General features: G+C 36.7%; 1 long non-coding RNA gene and 1 pseudogene across 1 annotated transcript; both read right to left on the bottom strand.

Annotated features, from left to right (window-relative positions):
• Positions 1–8,701: 8,701 nt before the first annotated feature.
• LOC133713904 (uncharacterized) lies at positions 8,702–11,329 on the bottom strand. Its single transcript, XR_009848317.1, has 3 exons — positions 10,894–11,329; positions 10,226–10,805; positions 8,702–9,026 (listed from the first exon to the last, which is right to left on the bottom strand). It is a non-coding gene; the product is annotated as an uncharacterized LOC133713904 (long non-coding RNA).
• Positions 11,330–11,605: 276 nt separating this feature from the next.
• On the bottom strand, positions 11,606–12,387 carry LOC133716521 (probable 3-hydroxyisobutyryl-CoA hydrolase 2; annotated as a pseudogene).
• Between the last annotated feature and the right edge of the window lie 6,812 nt (positions 12,388–19,199).

Raw genomic sequence — 19,199 nt, 5'->3', positions numbered from 1 at the left:
GCATACCAAAAAGGCAAAGACAAGAAAATTATTTGAGTAAAGTCCCACTTTTCTGTTGCCGATAAAATGATATGTCCCTTTGGGTTTGATACACCTTGGCTGATATTAGAATTATTTAAGTTCATTTCATTTGTCTATTTATTTGAGTTGACTATACCTTTTCTTCTTTATTAGGTAGATAGTGCGTATGTTTCCTAATAGAGTTGATTATGTTTAAGCATCTTTCTTTCTTATAGGTTTCTTAGTCACTTTCTTATAGGTTAATCAAGCTGCCAACTCCAGCAGTAACTTGTATAATTCATAGCTTTAATTCAAAAATTATCAAAACATGTCACCTTTAATAATTACACCAAATGTCAATCAGTCAATGTAGCAAACCGAATTTAGTCTTTTCTATTTATTTAATTTTTTTTTTAAAGAACCCTTTTATTTTGTGTCATGGGTGGCTGAACTTGGAATTCATATTCCAACTTTCTAAAGGGAAAATATACAAAATCAGCAGCTACTTGGTAATATTTTCAAAAGTTTAATGACCGGGGTTGTATTTTGTGATCATTTTGGTATTATGACTATTATACAATTGGCTTTTGTTTACGGATTTCCGCATGCTACTTCTGCTTAGCTTGCTGAGGCCTTGGTCAGTCCTTGCGAGAGAGATTGATTCATCAATATGAGCAAGAAATATGGTGTAATTGGTTCAGAGTCTTCTTAGTTGTATGCCGGACTTGAATCAAAGGCTCTTCGGAATCACTAATTGAAGGGGCATAAGATTTAGGGAGACGAAAAAGTTAGTGTTGTGAAGAGAGTCTCTAGTCAAATCCGACCCTAAGTCCGTTGAACTATGGATACCATTAGTGACTTTCGCCTCATAATTTGTTATGAAACAACTCAACTTTTCTCTTCTAAATCCAGCTACTGGTTGATCTAATCAATAACTTTTGTTGTACGTAACAGCACTTGTTTAACATCGGAGGAAAACATGAGGTCATCTTTAGCTTCTATCCTCTTTATCAAAAGCTAAAGAAATGATTAGGGTGGTGGATACGTAGTCTAGAAACTTAAATAAGAGAAGTACTTTCTTATACAATAGATGTTGGTACTTGGTAGTTCCTGGCTCTTATATAAATTACCAAAATAATAAAGAGTCTCTTCCTACTCGTACTTATTTTCCCTTTTTAATAAACCCCTACTTAATACTCGTGTGCTGATGTAACCTACTGGCAACACATTTTTGTCCATTTCCTTTTTTAATCTAAAAATTTTGGGAATGCAACTTTTCAACTAATCATGGGCAAAAAATATTGCAAGATGCATAAACTAATCACCGGAAAACTTAATTAAGCCTTTGTATTTGTTAGAGAATATGTCTTCATGGTAGCCATTTCCCTAGTTAATCCAAGATTTGCATGTACTAATTGTAACTATAAATATATAATATTGTAAAATCAAGTTGAAAAAATTAATTCTGTATTCAAAATTAAGTTATATTTGTGTGAATTAATGGTAGGTAGGGGGTTCAACAACTCTTTGATATTGGCTGGTTCTGCGGGTCTTACGGCCCTAAATCTCTTGTTGGAACCATTCGTGATTAACACGGTTCAACTTACACCACACGTTAGCTAATTCTCCACCATTTTCAAGTGTAATTCTATGTTATGTAATGCCGTGCCTAAGAGATACCGGTTCAATAAGTAGATTATTCTCTTCCATCAAGCTAGACCCTTTAGAGGTCGATCTCTAGAAGATCCGTATATAGTCGGGAGACTTTAGCTAATTAAGAGTGTTTTTAGCCTTGAATTGAGATATTTATGAAGAACGTGCATGTTGTTCCAGCTCGGAAAAATTCACTTTGAAGCGACGATTCTCTAGATACATACATCATAGAGATTTTTTTAATTTAATCAATTTAAAGAGGACTGAAAGTTAACGACTTAAAGAGGACTTTCAGTTAATTAGGACTATCAATTATAGGCAGTGTTACTCTTCTATGAATTCATATTTATAAACGACAATTAATAGCTTTGTAGCATTTGATCTTCTTTCATTTGATTTCTCTTGTGAAGAGGCCAAGTACTCGTTCATTACAAGAATGGGTTGCACTTGATTGCAAGAGACTGAGTTAAATCACTTAAATGCATGGTGACTACACAACTAGCTAATGAGCAGACAACGTACTCGTAAACATTGGAGCATGTTGGGTGCCCTAGCTAGCCTCCCCAGCTATGATGCACAGCCACGAAAACTAGGAGCACAAACAAGTTTGATTATCAATTGAAAACGACGAGTACACGTACAGCATATTGGGTCGAGACAAACCATCACTCACGCGCTATGTGATGTCTTGGATTTATTATGTGAATGCCTTGAAGTTTGTATGAATTTACTTGTACGGAAAGATAACTATGGCATTAATCCCGTCGGACCCATCGACTGCGTAGTTTTATTACACGTGACGCGTCGTTGTGGGGGAGGTTTGACTTTTGGATATACCTCGGGACTTTCAAGAACTTTTTTTCTAGTGATTTTGGCAAAAATTTCCCTTTTTGCCCTTATTTGAAACCTGTGTTTGTAAAAAAAAAAAAAAAAAAAAAAAAAAAAAAAAAAAGAGGAGGAGAGACGTGGAGCTAAGGGATTGGTTTGGTCGTGACCTTTATGGTGCAGATATGGTGGATCTCGGCTTCTGATTTGGGCCATTTGCATAATGAAAATTCACTTATGCGGTTACAATTTGCATTTAGTCTTTTTTGTTCCTTGTGGCTTTATGAAATAGCTGGTCTTCCAGAAACAAACGGGCTATGGAAGTCTCTCTCAACCTTGTGATTGTTATTTCGAGGACCCAGCAATTGAATTTTTTTTAAGAAAACTGTAGTCTTGAAATTATGTAATGGAATTGTTGTAGAATGTTTAGTCTTTAATAATTTGGATTTGAATCCTTCACTCTTTTTGTTTAGATTTCCATTTACTGTAATTACTGATCAAAATCTCAATTCGAATAACGAACCTTTGTGCCTCAGATAGTATTGTGGTTTTAAACTTTTAATAGGTGATAGCTTGTAATTTTTGATGGAAAAATTAATGAAGGCTACAAACAGCCGCTCTTCTAACACAACCAAAACCTAAAAAATCATGATATTTGAAGCCGAAAGTGGAAGAGAGTAGTTCCAACTGGAAATTGCCTTACTGTATCCAAAATTAGCCACTACATCCAGGGCCGGTCCTGAGATTGTAGAGGCCTGAGGCGAATATATACATTTTTTTTTCCTTATCAAATTATTTTTTATTTAATTTAGTAATTATATAATGATAACAGCGAAAAGAAACATATAGTATTTATGTTATATAAGTACTTCAAAGACATATGACTCGAGAACATGTCTGTACGAAAAAAAAAAAAAAAACTAATTCAAAAATATACAAAAAACTTAAGAAAATATATGCAAAAATGTCATTAGTGGGATTCAAACTCATGCTGAAAAATACCCCTAAAAGGCAGCCTTGCCACTACTCTAATTTATAGCATTGGTGATTTAGGCGCATAGTTTATATATATTATATAATATTTATTGAAAGTCAGAGCTATGAGGCCCCCGGAAGCTGGTGGCCTGAGACGGTTGCCTCAGTGGGCAGCCCTCAGGGCCGGCTCTGACTACATCAGTTAGGAAATTTTCTTATCTCCATATATATTTGTAAGTAATGTGCATGATGGAATTGAGAAGTCAGTTGTGCGATATCCTGAAGAAGCTTTATGATTCTTCATGGAGGAATGACTTTGTTAGTGATGCTATCAATCAGAATTTCGGAATCACCTTCCACTTAGATAAGCTTTAACCATGTAAGAAAGCAGCTTGGAGACCAGCCCAGAGAGCTAATATTTAAGATAGAAGATCTGAACAACCAATATTTTTTGCAGAGGCCAGAATTGATTTGCCATTTTCATCACTGATAACAAAACCTGAGGCACCAATATTATGATCAGCGTAAACTGAACCATCCATTTAATAAGATGTTGAACTTTTTTACGTTTAGGTCTCAATAAAATGCCATTAGCTTGATTATATTATAGATTGCTCATATTGGCGACTAGATAAACCACCTCAATATGAGTCATTTGTCTCTATTTAAAAACAAGCTCATTTCTTGGTTTCCAACTTTCCATAAACAATAACTAAGAACAAGAATATAAAAAAGATTCTGCCTCAAATTTCTAAAGTCATATCGGTGATTGAGTTTAGCCACTCAACATAGCCAGTTTAAAGAGTTAAGGAAATTAGAAAATAATCTCCTGACCAGTCTAGAGAAAGAGCAAGACATAAACAGATGATCAGTAGTTTCAATAGTAGTATGACAGTAAGGGAAACTTTTTTTAATAATATGAGAAGTGAACACTGATTTAGTTCTTAATTTATTTTCGAATTAGTTGCCAACTGAAATCTTAATTTTAGGAGAAATGGAAGTTTCCACAGTCATTAGAAACTTTGATTGAGAATGAGCGGGAGCTTTCTGAGTTTGCAAGTCACCAGTTGATTTGATGCAGAACTTTCCATTACTTGAACGACACCTAATAAACTCATTTGAGGAATTAAAGAAAGGCAAAGGAATAGAAGAAATATTATAGGCAATATACATGTGAAGAACCTGAGAAAGGTTTTAGATATTGTAAGAGTGATCAGTAATATAATCTTAAAACTAAATAATTAGTATTTCTTAATGCCTTGGTTGTTGTTGGATCACTTAATAAAATATTTTTGGGATGGCATTGTATTTAGGGATCTGATGGATAGGGGCCTTGTACCACAAGGACCACGGCCTACGTTGTGGGTCATCAGATCCCAGCAATGTTGGTCACAGACAACATGCCTGTGCCGTCCAAAGAAAGGTCTGGCCCGGAAGACAGACTGTCCAGGAAGAACAAAGCAATTTGTGGTAGGTATCTTCGGGCAAGTGGATGTTGGAAAGACCGGGATGATTTTTTATTGCAATTAAGTACCATACGCCTGACCAAGTAAGGACCACAGAAGAAAGACACTGGTTTTGATTATAGATCAAGACTATCCAGGTAGAACAAAGCAATTTGTGGTAGGTATCTTCGGGGTAACTGGATGTTTGAAGGATCATGATGATTTTCTATCCCGATTAAGTACCATTGGGACCAAGTATGGAGCACAGGAGAAAGGCTTTGGTTTTTATCTATAATAAGACTATACAGGCAGAACAAAACAATATAATTTGTGGTAGCTATCTTCGGGGTAACTAGGTGTTGAAATGAAGGACCGAGATGATTTATTTTATATATTTTTTTCATCATGATTAAGTACCATAGGCCTGACCAAGTAAGGAGCACAGAAGAAAGACAACGGTTTTGCATAATGACTTATCAGAGATGAATATAAAGAAACAACGGTTTGTTGAAGAAAATCCGAATTATGTGTGCATGGCTCAAACACATTTACTTGTTTAAGTTGTGATAGGGTAGAATCTTCTAGATCTCCTAATCAATGTTTAATTAGGTTTCCTTGTATTCTAAGATTTAGTACTTGTAATCCTCTATATAACGTTGCATACATTAGGTAATGTATGCAACGTTATGGGGGAGTGGAAGAATCGAAGTTGAGAAATATTAAGGGGAGAGAGGTTATACACAACTACCTTGCATTTTCTTTCTAATTTTTCTTATTTTGTTTTAGGGAGAATATCACAAATGGTTACTCAACTATTATATATTTGACATTTTAGTCACTAACTTTTTAAATATATCACTTTGGTCACTCAACTTTAGAAAATGGAGAAGTCTGAATTGGATTGATTAGAAGAAGTGACTAAAGCGAGACTTTTATGAAATTATCCTATAAAAATTGCAAATTTACAAAAATAGTGTATATCTAACTGAGATTTTGACGGAAGATTTAGCAAAGTAACTAAAGTGATTAACAAAGTAATAATTGGGTAACCAAATTGATATATTTGAAAATTGAGTGACCAAATTAGTGTTGAATGAGTCATAATTGAGTGATCATTTGTGATATTCTCTCTTTGTTTTATTGTATTACCACGTTTTTATTTTTTATTTTTTATACACAACTCTCTCTCTCTCTCTCTCTCTAATGTGGGTGCCCATATCAAATTTCTTTTTTTTCTTCTCAATAAAAGAAAAAATATCATTTTTTGTTAGCGATCATCCTCTAAATTTTTGTTTTGTTCGACGCTAAACTTAAAAAAAGCAAGAAATGATGATTTTGCACTGATTATTGCTGCTCAATAGAACTTTTATTGGGAGTCAATAGAACTTTTATTGGGAGTCAATGAACTTTTATTTGAGGTCAATAAACCTCCTAAAATTTTCAATAATTAATTTCTTAACAACTTTCCCTAATGGTACCAAACTCTGAAACGAACATGAGAATTTTAGTTCCTCATCCCTTAGGAAGGATAAATGAATTTTTTTCCTTTTCATGCACCAAATTAACTAGGTCTAATAGAGTTATGTTTGTTCAAAAATTGTCCCGGCCACGTGTCACTGGGCCGATGGCTTCTTTGGCTTACACGTGTCCTTCTGGAGTGGTGACGTGTGCGCGGGCGTGCCAACTCGCGGTCAGGAGGCCAAGCAAGGTTTTGTTCTAGATTTTAGATCTTGCGTCGATCTGACTTCTGATCAACTGAATGCAGGCCGAGGAAGGATCGATCTCGGCCGCGGGGTTCTCTCTGCCTTGGTTGCAAGGACTTTAGCACGGATAGGCCTTACCTAGCTGCAGTCTCCGTACTGTATAACTCAGTGAGTGAATGTGAAAGTGAAGTGATGAAGATTCTTTTTGTGATATTGTATAAAGTAAATGATGTAAAGTAAACAACAACAAATAAATATCATAAACGAAAGTGCAGGTAAAGGAAGTGCAAGAATGTAAAAATGTAGCAAATAAAATGCAGGAAGATAAAGAACAAGAATGTGAACGTCGAGAAATAAAGTGCAGCAAAGTAACAAGCAAAAAGATAAATTGCTAGAATGTAAAGAACGACAATGTAAAATCCAGGAATGATAAATACCGGTAAAGAAGACGATAAGATAAACACGTAAAGATTGATAAGTGTTGTTGAAATGTATTGAGATAAAATTTGAGTAATCGCGTAGAGCATTTGGACGAGGACCACTAACAAAGATGCCTATGGCCCTTTTTATAGTGAATGATACATTACTGAATAAAGAAAAAGATACAATCTTGGCTGTAACTGTTGAGACCGTATTGATTGCATGAATTCAAAGTTGAGAATCAATGCGCGGTTACATGCATTTAAATGCAGTAACTGCTAACTTGAGAATTAAAACCATAACCGTGCATTTAAGCTGATTGTCTCAAATTTTAATCTCCCTGGCTTTTGAATATTCTGAATTCTTTTAACGCTCGCATCTAATGGCCTTTATGAACTTTATTAACACCATTCAATCGCAGTCATTCATTACATCGCGACCATTCAATAGCAGTCATCCATTATGTCGCGGCTTTTTTTCAACCGCGGTCATTCATTATGCAGCGGCCATTCAATCACGGTCACAACGCACTTCATTGATTGAATTCACGTAAATAGCTATAGTGTGGGCCACGTAAACAAAAATACTTTGTGGGCCCGACCCACCTGTCTGTCATGTGAGCCTTGCCAAATTTAGGTTCAAACAAGTTAAGAAAACAAGAAGAAAAAGTAAAGCATAACGTCTTATAAAGTGTTGTTATAAACTAGAGATCAAATAGAGTGAGAATAGTTGAGAGGAAGTATAAGTTTCTTATTTAGACTTATTATTCTCCTTTATATAAAATTAGACTTTACATCATTAATATCATTAATATATAACTAATGAACATGTACATAAACAGTCAACAAATTACAATTTACACAAAACTTGGCTAGTTTACTTTTGAGGGGAACAAAATCAGGTTCCATTAATAAAACGACCTTTCTCGGTCAACCTAGATGGATTCGAAAATCCCTCATATTACATCACGATAACCAAATAAACTGCATATAGCAGAGCTAACAGAAATAGAAACAAAAACAACCTAAACAAACAAAAGGCAAAAAAACAAAATGTAAAGAAACTCCTACACCTATCCAACCCTATATCAAAGCCACTGACTTCACAAGCATTGACGCCTATGACCCTCATGGTGTACATCGCCACTCATCAACCAGTAAATGGCATCGATCCCAGGTAGAGAAAGGCACGAGTGAGCAAAGCTCAATTATTCAAGCAATAAAACAAAGGCTATGCCACACTCCAGCAGCCCAAAGCAAATGACCCAAAACAAAAAGGAAAAGGAATGGGCTAACCCGTCAAGGCCACAAAACTGTAGCCCAGATGGATTGGAGGTCCAATGGCCCAGAACCCATCACCTCTCCCCCCTCCCTTCAGGTCGATCATGATTGTAGCCGACCTCTGTTGCCAATTACAGCTCTCACCTCAGTCGCCAATTACAGCTCCCACCACCCTCGCAACGTCGCTGTACCGTCACCTCGCTACCCTCGCCAATGCTTGGTCTAGGGAACATGTGTTCACCGCCGCCAACATGCAAAACCCTAGGTTTTGCTTTGCAAGATCGCTCCGAAGACCTCGGAGGCCTTTGGGTTCTGCAATCTGTTTGTTTTAACTTGGCTAGTTTACTTTGACAGAACCCGCCCCGGATTTCACCCTGAAATCCGAAGTGGACCTGCGGGGCCCACCTTAGAAGAAATTTTGCCAAAAATTTGGCAGAACTTCCCCTAAAGTGGACAACCCAAAACCTGTAGAAAGAAAATTTACACTTCTAAATCACCCATCCTTATTCTCCTGGAGCCACCCTGCTCCCCCAAACAACATTCCCCAACTCGCAAAACACAAAACTCAACTTAACAATACAAATCCCAAAGGTTATCAGAGCAATACTAATTCACAAGGAAATAAAAAAGTAGAGTAAATGATCAAGGGATCCTACAATGCGGAAGTGGTGACAATTATGCCTCAAATGTCATGTACGCCCGACCTCCACTAATTCGCCTGCAAACTGGGCATTTGAAACCGAAGGGCCCAGGGGAAAGTACATAAAAACGTTAGCGTGAGTGGACAAAAATAAATAATTTAATATGAATAAAACAAAATAAAACTTCATACTTTCCCACATTTTTCGATATATATAAAATCCGGATGCATGCAACATTTATAAAACACTTACAAAAATAATCCGAAAAACGTTGAACTCCAGAAAACCGACTAGCCCCGCTAGTCACAACAACAGAGTAAAAGATTGAAATTTCAATACTCGAAAATATAAGTCCAACCCCGCTGGTTAAGAAAACTCAGACTAGTCCCCGCTAGTCAAAAATAGTATAAGTAGGGGAAGATGATAGCCATACGAATAAGCCACGCAGGCTTGGTTGGGTGATAGCCTCCCAGGCTAAAGAACTCCCATAACTCCCGTAATATACCCTTACGCCACTAAGTGTAGCGATAGGATACTGGGCTACAGAATTACTATCACAGAGACAGTAACCTGCGCCACAAAGGCGGAAGGGCTACGGTGATCCCATCACCGCGCCACAAAGGCGTAAAATCAATGCTAGCATGATAAAATCACCCCTCAGTATGGCACAGGGAAACATAACCGAAAATCCAGTAAATCCAAAATACATAAAGCTTCCCCCAACTCTCGCAAATGAATTTCCAACGACGTGTCCCACACGCCAAGAATATCTCAAATCAATAGCAAAAATGCGAGAAATAATAATAAATCATAATCTCCATAATTCGAAACAAAACCAATTCCAAAATCATCATCAAGGCATTCCCAATGCCAAAATCCGAAAGTCGATAAATAAATAAGAAAGATCAATAAATTAACGGCGTGTCCCACACCAAAAATAAACTCATATTCAAAAAATAAATAAGAAATAATTCCATCGAAATCCCATTTCGAAAATCTTTCAGAAATCTCAAATCGATTAATGAAATTAAATATGAAACTCCGGAAATCAACATAAATCACAAACTCGAATCCGAGCATAATGAATTAATACCCGAAATTCATGACCGAGGTAAATCATAATCCATCTCAGAAAATCATTATTGAAAGCCAATCCATGAGATAAACCAATAATCAAATTCCGGAAACAAATAATACGCTTGAAAAGTAATACGATAATTAAATAAAGAATTAATTCAAGAAATAAACGCATGCATCATTATTTAAAACAAAAGTCCACTCACAGTACTATTCCGACGATCACGCATTCGTGTTCCGTTATCGAGCAATAGCTCGGTACGTCGTCCTGTACATAATTATACTCCGTGATTAATTCTTCAACAATTTAATACGATTCTTAAAATCAATTCCTCATAATTACATCTTCCATTCTCCTAGGATTTAGCCCAAATTATACCACTAATACCAATTCGTTAATTTAAAGGTTCCAAGGCAGAACCGAGAGATATCCGACGGTCGGATTCTCGTAATTCGATAATCGAAACCTTAAATTTCAAAATCCATATATAATTCTAAGTTTCTCCAAAAATTACCAAATTTCACATACAAGCTCTACACAATTAATAGGATTTAATGGGCTAAAAACCGGAATTAAAACACTGCTCTACGCGCCTCCACGCGCTACCCACAGTGGCGGCGCGTGGGGACCACGCGCCGGCGGCGACCTCCTCCGATGACCACCAAACTCCGGCACTAGCATCTATACAACAAGCCCAACCAACTTCTCAACTACAACATCAACCAATTTTACCTCGACGTGGTCGAATCAAGCCGGTGAAGGAAAGCCCCGAAGCTCCAAGAACCCTAGAAATGAAAAATTGTCAATTCGACTTCTACAATTCAAATTGGAATGAACCACCTTAGGGGAAATAACCTCCATCAAAAACCGAACCTTCGATGGGAATATGGTGGCCGGAGGTGGCCGGAATGGCCGGGAATCGGCAAAATCCCAAAACTGCAACCGGAGCACTTCTTGCTTCGATCCGGGCTTTCACGGCCAAAACTCCCCAATCCCAGGTCACTGGTATCACGAGCGGGTTGTGGCGCCCCTGTGGTGACCGGTTGCACGCCGGATGGTGGCCGGAATGTGAGGAATCGGAGGGAGGAAGAAAACCCGAAGGAGAAAGGGGGAGAGTCGGGGGAGAGGAGAGAGAAAGAGGGGTGGGTTTCCGGTTTTGGAAACCTACCCGGGTAACTTTCCATATATATCAAAAATTTACCATGAACAGTAATTTTCGTAATTCACTCATAACTTTTGCATACGAACTCCGATTTAGGTGTATCACATGTCCACGGACTCGGTTTAACGTCCTCTACGACTTTCAAGAAGGAAGTTTTCTCAAATTTTGGCCCGATCAAAAAGTCAACTTTTAGGGCCACTAAAATACCGAATTAGAGTAAAAAGTGAGAGTAGTTGTCGTTTACCGTCCAAATGACTAGTAAACGGGTAAGTGAAAATACGGGATGTTACATACTTTGTAGCTAATTATTATCACAACTTACAACACAATAAAAGATGATTATTTAGAAAACTACACACCAAAAGCGTAACTGAAGTAGAATGTCTACCCAAACACCATTACACCTCTTCACTAGCTTGCTTGTCAAAGCTTGGCAATGGTAGGCATGTTTGATATGGCAGGGAGCTTTAGTTCTTCCAAATTTTCGTCATCAACCAACTTCAAGAAGTACTGATCAACCATCTAGTCAATGATGAGCTCCAATTTACAAGGCTGCCACTTTTGGATGTTATCCTTTTTCGACAATATAGTTGTGCAACCATCTCTGAAGTCCGAGCTGATTTTTCCTCACATAAGACGACACGCCATTCTATACTCTCGAGCAAGACACTCACCAAGTCCTTCAAACCTTCTTTCTCTAATTGATCTCAAACAAAGTTTCAAACTTGTTGGCGATGCCTTTTGAAGTGACTAAATTGTGGAAGATAACTATTTATCCTCATTTAAAGGATATTGAAGGTTTGTAGTAGCCTCCTTCTCGAGTGCACTTAAAATCTCTTCTACACTGCTCTTTGAAAAGCACTTCTAAATAACATCCATTTTGTGAGAAGCACTGCTGTTCTCTTTCACGGCTGGTTGGATCGAGTAGTCATTTATAATAGCCAAAACATAAAATGAAAAATCATGGCTCGAGATATTATTGGTGAAGAAGCAACTTTGGATACTAGAGCTTCTTCTAACAAAGCCAATTTGGTCGAGGGAACAAAATGAGTTGCTAGACCGCAAGCAAGCATTTCAGGACCATCCAATTTGGCACCAGTTAGGCCAACATATTCTCCAAAAAATCCAGGAAGCCTTGACAAGAAGTAAGAGGCACCCGCATCATACTCTAGGGCGAGGAAGAGCTCAGACAGCCGAGAGAGCATTTCAAAGGAAAGAGCATTCAATTGTTGAGGCCTGTTTAGTATTAGTGTCCTCACAAATGTTTTATTCTCTTGTACCAGAACCTCAGGATCGCAAAGATCATATTAGTTGAAGGAAGCCATGCGCATGGCTAGAATGAACTATAGTTGGGAAATGCAGTTTTATTGATCAAACAGCTACTTATAAAGAAAACTGATGTGATTGTGTTTTTTACACAATTATTAGCTAACAAATATTAAAAGACTCATGATATTAGCTAACAAAAATATTATAAAGAAAACTCATTTGGGTTTGTTTTACATGCAGTCTATAGTTTAAAAAATATACTTCTTTGTTATGTCACCGCTATGTCAAAACAAATGGAGTCGCTAGTAGAGCACTCTTTGCTAGTTGATGCTTAGTTGATTACAGTTGTTTTGTAGAGACTCATGATAGTATTTCAGGATGTTCTCTAGATGTGTATTGTAATTGGGGGTTTATGCTCAATGTACCCCTTTTGTATTCGACAGTTTGATTATTCAAAGCTTGAGGGCAGCGGCACCAGCCCTTTATTCAAAAAAAAAAAAAAAAAAAAAAAAGATACTTCTCCAACCAAAGAAATGAAATGACATAATTGCCAAAATACCCCCTAAACTTGGTAATAATTGTTAATTTACCACCCTAATTTGCAATTGCTAAAATTAAACCCCTAAGCTTGTCAAAAATTACCGATTTGCACATCCTTTGTCAAAATTCAACTTTTTTTCCATCCAATATGAGGGGTAATATGGTTATTTTATAATAAAAATAAATGAAAAACGATCATTTAGAGGGAGATTCATGGCACTCCATCTACTTATTTGTTTATTTATTTATTTATTTATTCTAAAATTCCATCTACTTATTTATTCATTCTCTTCATGATTTTTTATTTCTAAAATTATGCCTACATTATATTATTTCAATAAGAAAAATTAAGTATTGCTAGAGAAGCACCTAAATATTATACTTTGTTTTTGAAAAATTACACAAATTGTCATAATTTAAATATGACAAACATAAGTCAACTAGCAAGATTGATATCATCTTTAAATACCTTAATTGTAGATTTTTTTATTGATCCCATTATTATCGCAGTTTTCATTAAAGTCATCATTATTGCTAGAATTATGGAGTTTTCCTTTATATAATTTTCTGAATTCAAATATTATAAGGGTGGTGCTATTTGCACACCCATTTTCTCTATTCACACACTACTTCTATATTTCCATTCCTTTACTACAAATTTTTTTTTTTTTACAAATTACCCTAACTACCCTATCTTGTAATTATGGATTTTTTTCTTTCTTCTATTTGACAAGTCAATCATGAATTAAACATCATTATATAATAAACCAATTTTTCTCGTGAATGTCATTGCTGATTAGAAAAAAAAAATTGATGGGCAGGACAAAGTGCAATCTGTCAAAAGTTCTACAATTAGTGTGGCAAAGTTTAGGGCTCAGATGAAAAACACGATGTAACTGAGTTTGGGGATTTAGGTATGTCATCATAATTGCTATACAAAACTGAAGAAAGATATAAGCATATCACATAAACTAAAGGAGATCCAAAACCTCTTACATCTGATTCAGCAATATTGATTTAAGATACCATTCCCAGCGACATAAAGCATTTTGTAGAGTGATGATGATATGATTAAAGTCTAAACGAAATCAAAGCGTCAATAATTTCAAAATTATCAATAAACTCAAGTCAAAACTATGATTAGCAAGCAAGCCATACCAAAATCAAGCTAAGATGAACAGAACGCACACATTTAAAGCTCCTAATACACCAAATAATTTCAGTTAGAATCTTACCCGGAATGATAGATTCAAAGGGGCTCGAATGATCACTAAATTCATATTTTTCTTCCATGTCTCAATTGCAAATTAGATGTAATTTTTTTTTCAAAGATGGGTCTAAAGTGGCTTATTCTGCCATAATTAAACTTCAAAGCATCACGTTAGAGAGATAGAATGACTATGCTAGAGAAGTTTTTGATGGAAAAGAAAAGAGAAAATCGTAAAAAGTTTTGAAGTTTTCTGTGTCTGCAGGAAACTAAGGGTTTAGGATTTGAGGATGATTGACTTGTCATATAGAAAAAAAGAAACAAGATAAAAGGTAAAATATAAAAAAGAAAAAGAAACAAAATTGAAAGGGAGGATAGTTAGGGTAATTTGTAAAAATAAATAAATTAAAGTAATAGATAAATAGAGGGTGTGTGAATAGAGAAAATGGGTGTGCGAATAGCACCACCCTATTATAAAGATTGAAGTGAATGTTAATTTGACCTAGCTGTCTGCTAGGGTTTGCTCGATATCCCTTCGAGAAAATTTTCAAAGCTGCCTGGCGCTATGGTTCATATGGAGGAGAGTAATCATGCTGGCCTTCATCTGGCGGACACGATGAGAGTGTCTTTGGGTTCGGTAGGGCTTGCGGCGCTGCAAGTAGAACGGTCGTATATGGTAGGTCGATTGCTTGGCCCTAAGTGCAAGGTTCCGGGTTTCAAAGGCATTATTTCTACGATTTGGTGTATCAAAGCTGGGCTGACGATTCAAGACATGGGGGAGCGCTTTGTGTTTCAATTTGAGCGTGAGACTGGGCGCAACAAGATCTGAAATGGAGGGCCTTGGTTTTTCAGAAACACTATGTTGGTGCTTGGCAGGTATGATGGTATTGGTCCTGTATCTGAGGTTCCTTTGAATCTCGTGGAAACATTGGGTAGCTATTAGGGGACTTCTGGTGGGGCTCCGAAATAAGGCAGCTTTGAACTTGGTGGGATTGTCTCTGGGATGGGTAATCCGGTTTGATCAAACAGCGCTGTATCAGAAAGAGGAAGAATAGAGGATCCGATTGGTTTTTGATGTTCGGCGGTGAATTAGGGTTTGGATGCTTTTTGAGTTTTCCCCGACTGTAGCGCCGAAATTGTCTTTTAACTATGAGAAGGTTAGAGGATTCTACCGGAGTTGTGGTTATTTTGAGCATGGGGAGTCAGGATGCGATGCTTTGTTGACAAAAGAGAAAGATGAGATCATGGCTCAGGTTTAGACTACGACCATGGCAGGGCTGTCGTTGACTGATGGGGCACATGGGCCTAGTTCTGATGGGGAAGACCAGCAGGATAGGATGGGAATGGTGGTGTTGACTGAGGTTGGTCAGAATGGTTCTGGAGGGTCGGGGACTGTGGATCCTGTTTCACAAACTCAACCCTCGCTACCTGGGGTTACCATGCATATTTCCTTTATGTTTGTAGGTTTTAACCTATCTGCATTCTTGGAGAACTGGACGAATCAGGCGAGTAAACCTACTGGTTTGGAAAAAGTGGGGAAGGAACTCCCGTTGGTCATTAGACAACCTTCGAGTCTGCTAGGAGGCAATGATAAAATGGTGGTGGAATCATCTCCTCTTCTCAATCCTACACTAAGAACTAAGCGCAAGGCTGTGGAAGTGTTGGGACGCTTGGGCTAGAGGTATGTGTCTAATTCTGAACCTTTGCTTCAAGTTGATGATGGTATGCAGCTTGTCTTGCAACATAAAAATGGGCAGCTGATTGTTTCGCCAAGGAAGAAGAAATTGGGACGACCTTAGGGAAGAAAGAATAGGCCAAAGTGTGCAAAAACACTTGAGAAAGAATTCCAGGGTAGGAAGTCTAAGAAGTGAAGATCGCGGGCTAGTGATCGTACTGATCACGCTCAGGTGGAAAAACGAGTCCGGAAGGGCTCCTGCACAAATGGAGGAACTGCATGCAGGTGTTGGCATTGTTGGGGATGCTGGAGCATCATCCTAAACTAGTAATGTTTAAATTTTTCTTCGGTCGCAAGACCTAGTTGCTCGGTTGTTACATTTATATTTTTGCTTCTGAGTTACTAGGTTTTGTAAGAATAAAGGTGCTTACTTGTCCTTAAAATGTGGGTCTACCTAGGAGTGTGAGGGTCTGTTTTGTTCGTAGAATAGCCCTTTATATGTCCTAATGGACAGTTGTTTCTGTCGGCCCCTCAGGGGTGTGTCATTTCTGGTACTGGCCTCCTTCGATTAAAAAAAAAGATTTAAGTGAATGTGATATTTACTTTTCGATAATTTAAACTTTATATTTTAAAGGTAACTTTTTGTTTTTACTTGCAACCTAACTTAAAGGTATCAATTCCCCATTCCACGCAGAGTTAGTGACCTTGATGGAAGGTGTCAAATTAGCTGAAAGGATGAATCTGGAGAAGGTCATATTTGAAACAGATTGCTCCATCTTGGCAGCAGCAGTGAACCAAACTGAACATGATATGTCCTTGCTCAGCTTTGTTCTTGAAGATTTAAAGGATCATCTTCATAGCTCGGTTGATTTCAAGGTGGTTTATGCTCCCCGTGAAGCCAATAAAATAGCTCATATTTTAGCAAGTAAAGCTCTTTGTAATAGTGTTGACCAAACTTGGTTTGGTATTGCTCCCAATTATAACCTTACTTTTAGGAATATTCATATCAACCTATTTATTAGAATCATTTTTCACATCAACTCTTTCTTATGTATTCTATCATTGCGAGTTAACCATGTTTAAGAGGTTGAAAGTCTCTATTTTATACTTATATGCATATATCCATATAATAAAAGAATCTGATCATCAGAACAATTTTCTAGTTAATTTGATTTCAAATATGTATATGATATATAAGAGGTTTACTTTTTGTTTCTTTTTGCATGACACCTCTATATTAGAATAATTTTTTTTTTTTTTGGGTATCATACACCTTTTTGTTAGGTTTTCTACTATATTATACCTATGATCATAGAAGATATGACCTATTTTTAGCTTTACCTTCAAGCCTCACTTACATATAACTATTTAGTAGGTAAATTAGAAATGTAGTAGTTGAGAGTGAAAAGCTATCATGAGATTAATATGACAATATACTAAAAAGGTGAAGACAGTAGTCCAAGAACAAGATACATACCTTACAATTAGACATTTTTCAAGTATGTAGAGAGGCACCAAATGTGAGTCTAGGAGTGAAAACAGAATACCAAAAGCTTTTTGCCCATTTCCTGACCCCATCTCCAACCCTTTTCGTTTCTTTTTGAACATTTATTTAGTTGTCCCTCAGAGGCACAAGCAAGAAGTACGATGCATGCTTGTCCCCCCCCCCCCCCCCCTAAATAAATTCTTTTAAGCGAGTAAAACATTTCCTCTTATTAAAAGTCTTTTTCCATCTTTTGAAATAATAATTGATCCAGTCAGGCGTGATATAATCGACCTCTCTACAAGATCATACATGAACGTTAATGGTAGATGAAATAATTGTAGTCCATATGAAGAATTAGCAAGCAACCAAATCGGTTGAAACATATTGAAAGAAGTTATAAAACCATCAAATATATTTTGGATACATGAATACAACATCATCAATCACTTCGTTTGCCAAACAACCACCACGGCTCATTCTTTTAAGGATTTTACTATTGACCCTATATGGATCATGAAGATATTGACATGTATTGAATGTTTAAAAATCTTAGAGGCATGAGGTTTTTCAACTTGAAGAAAAAAATTAGGTTATTCAATCTTCTAGTGATATACCAACCTTATTGATGTGAGAAAGAAGAAATATAATTAATAATTACCATATTGACATGGCCGGAATTAATTAGTAATTATTTCCACAATAAATCAAAAAATTATAGTAAAAGAATGTACTAAATAAAAATTTGTGATACATAGCCAACCTAATTTAAAAAAAAAGTTTTTCTCATTTATTTATTTAATGAAGAGAGGCATAGATGGAAGTTCGATGAAAAAATGAGACAAAAAAAAAATATAAGGGATGTGTATATCTTGGCAAGAAATTTTTCTGTGCTACGATCAAGCCATGTCAGCATGCTGAGTTGACATGGTTTGACGAGTTAATAAAATATTGACATGTGGTATTATTTATTTAAATGAGATTACACATCATCACCAAACTCAAACACCGTTATATACTTGTACATTCTCTCGCCGTCATCCCAAAAAACCAGTTTCAATCTCATTGCCTTCTCTGCTCTTCCATCAATACCTTCAACCTTCAATTCTACCATAATTCATTTCATTTTTTTTTTATGCTCCCAGATCTAAACCCAATTCTCCAAAAGTACCCTCTTCATTGATTTTATATTCTTATATTGATTTCATATATAGAATAACATTCAAATCGATTTTGGGTTTTGCTTCCATGTCAGCATGCTTTGAAGTATATCTAAGTGAGGGACAATCCCTTCGAGGCTTATCCAAGTGAGGTGAAATTCCCTCAAAGTGAATTTAGGTGAGGTGGATCTAGATAAAGATAAAGCAGAACTAGTCAGCGGAATTAGTTAGTTCGGCCGAATCGGTAGCAAGCGGGAAGCACTCCTCCACATTGTCTTGAAAGTGGTGTAATGAATCTACTAACATATGACTTGCAGACTTTGCACACCATTACACATACTAGTACTTAAGATATCCGCTCAAACTCACATATAAATACTTGGTGAGGTGAACATTCGAGGTAAGTAATATTCAATCCCATCTACAACTACTACAATTCAAACACTCACTGACTTAGGCATGCATCATAGTATCTTTTGCAAGTACGTACTCCTTCTTCTTTCGGTTTGACTTGCCTATACTGATCTGAATGCGGAGGGCGTGAAGACATTGACTGCAAAGTTTTCACTCTCACTCTAGTAGGAAAGTAAATGAGGAGAATTTTTACTGAATTTTTCCGCACCGCTATGAACCTAATGTAAGTTTAATTATCTATGTTCACCTCTATCCACACTTGGATTTTC

Source organism: Rosa rugosa, chromosome 6, assembly GCF_958449725.1.
Source record: "Rosa rugosa chromosome 6, drRosRugo1.1, whole genome shotgun sequence".
Lineage (NCBI taxonomy): Eukaryota > Viridiplantae > Streptophyta > Magnoliopsida > Rosales > Rosaceae > Rosa > Rosa rugosa.
Note: the sequence above shows the minus strand (reverse complement) of the source record. Positions and strands in the feature narration are given on the sequence as shown.